At 36.2% G+C, this 2240-nt stretch overlaps 1 long non-coding RNA gene across 1 annotated transcript in view; it reads left to right on the forward strand.

Moving 5' to 3' along the window:
* LOC137986179 (uncharacterized) overlaps positions 1–2240 on the forward strand; it is a 5886-nt gene continuing 3646 nt past the window's right edge. The window contains exon 1 of the long non-coding RNA XR_011119614.1: positions 1–102. This is a non-coding gene — a long non-coding RNA (uncharacterized lncRNA). The remainder of the gene's footprint in view (positions 103–2240) is intronic.

Consider the following 2240-nt stretch of genomic DNA (forward strand, 5'->3'; position numbering starts at 1 on the left):
GAAAGGTTGGTGGCGTGAGTTCAAGCTTGTTGAGAATCAAAACGTATAGAAGGCGGATTTTGCTCTTTTCCCCAGTATTACTAGAAATTAAACCTGAATTGGGTAAGTTTCTGAAGTCATCTTTAATAACAAATAAACTTGAACTTAGAAACCCATTTCAAGCAAAATTTCCCTCTTGTTTGCAATGATATCGTATTGATTTGTGTAGTTTAGCCTTAGGTTTATTGCTTGTGTTTGCGATATAAAGTAAGCAGGAAAGTAAAATAAACTTATCTCCTTATACACGATTATATAAGCCTTTATTTTTTGCCGTTGAAAAAAGTAGTGTTCTGATCAAGTCTAGCCTACTTTGAGGTACCTGTTTGCTTGTTTATTGCTTGGGGTAGGGGTAGGGTCAAACATATGTTCACACACACACACACACACTGAAGATGGTAGTGGTAAAATGTTTTAATTATCATTACTGGTAACTTCATGTAGGTCATACAAGATTAAGAAAACTTGAGGGGGTTGCACAATCTGTGAGCCATGCAAGTCTAGCATTTAAGTATAAGGGTGATTTACATGAGACCACGACAAACGCAGACTGGCATGAGTTTGTATCAGCCTCCATTTCTTCCTATGCATTTACATGAGTCCGGCGTGACAATGAACTCAGACCAGTCTGATTTTGCTCGATTGCTGGACAGAGACGAGAAATTCTTGTACCGGTCTGAGTTCGTACCGTTGTCATGTAAATGGCTGCAAATCTTAGACCGGGGTGGAGACGTTTCAAGCCTGTATGCTTTTGGATTAGTCGTATAAAAATTATTTATTAGACAAAACATATCATTTCGTCCTGAATCCAGGCACCAAGTATTTCGTCCCACATTCATCTTAACTGCTGCAAAAATTTCATACCGGGCTGAGTTTATCCCAGTCTCATGTATATACGCCCTAATTAGCACCCATTTCAACTAGTGCTGATAAACAGCTGGCTCGCACATTTTCCACACTGAAAATTGACACTGTCCATGGTATTAGTTCTATCGTAGGTAGAGTACAATTTGGCCAAAAATGCAAAATAAACAATGAAAATCTTAATGAGCAGGTAATTCTGGCCCCTCAATTTTTTAAATTGTCGGTAGCGTTCAATTTGGCCAAAAATGCAAAATAAACAAAGAAAATCTTTATGAACAAGTAATTCTGCCCCCAAAATTCTTAAAATTGTAGGTGGAGTACACTTTGGCCAAAAATGCAAAATAAACAACGAAAATCTTAATGAGCAGGTAATTCTGCCTGAAAATTCTGCACTTGCTGGAGTCAGGTGCTGATGTGGGTTTTTCTATCTTGTTACGATATTTTATGGAAAATTGCACATCAAAATTCAATAAAGCATTATCGTCCCTACACTCACATGAACAATCATGCCTTTTTAAGTTTTGATCGCTTAAGTGGCCTAGCTTTTCTATTTATTCCATTCTGTTGTACATTTGTGGGGGAAGTGGGTTGGAAAAATGCACGGTATTGTTTTCCACTATGCTGTTCTTTCAATAGCCACATGTTTGTGTTTTATGTCAAAATGCAACTGTGGTTAAAATGAGTTTACCCTACATGTAGCTTGATTCTCAATTTTCTTTCTCTCCTAAACCTAATAATTCAGGATTGGGATTATCAGATAAAACTATCCCAGCAAAAAATAGGTTGATTGTTTTTTCTTTGAGAATGTAACAGTAATAAAATCTAAGTCAGAGGTAGCTTGAAAATACAGAAGAATTTGATAATGTATGAACTTTTATTTTAAATATTTATTTCTTTGATTTTTTGCGTTGTGCTGTTGACCGCTTATCCCTCCTTTTCCTTTTCTGATTCTGCTCTTCCTTTCTGTCTTTGCACCCTTCATCTTCACTGGTCTCATCTTGTGCATGATCTTGGGTGAAAAATTAATACATGAACAAACGGATAAATTACTGATTTACTTTAAATGCTTTGTTGTTGAACATACACTGTATGTTATTCAATAATACATACATCTCAGCGAGACAGATTTTCTTGGAAATTGTTTTTGTTGGGTAAAACAGCTGGAACATGACCCAAACATGCTCTTTGTTTGGAACTCAATTGGGCCATGGTTGTTTATTTTTGTTTAGGATTTTGAGGTGCAATATAAATAGTCTCAAGTGCTCCTTTTTTAATGTTGTGTTGCCGTACCCCATACAATAATAGTAATGCAAATTTGTCCATATTTTTAGCGGAATGAT

This window comes from Montipora foliosa, unplaced genomic scaffold (genome assembly GCF_036669935.1).
Source record: "Montipora foliosa isolate CH-2021 unplaced genomic scaffold, ASM3666993v2 scaffold_155, whole genome shotgun sequence".
NCBI classification, from domain to species: Eukaryota; Metazoa; Cnidaria; class Anthozoa; order Scleractinia; family Acroporidae; genus Montipora; species Montipora foliosa.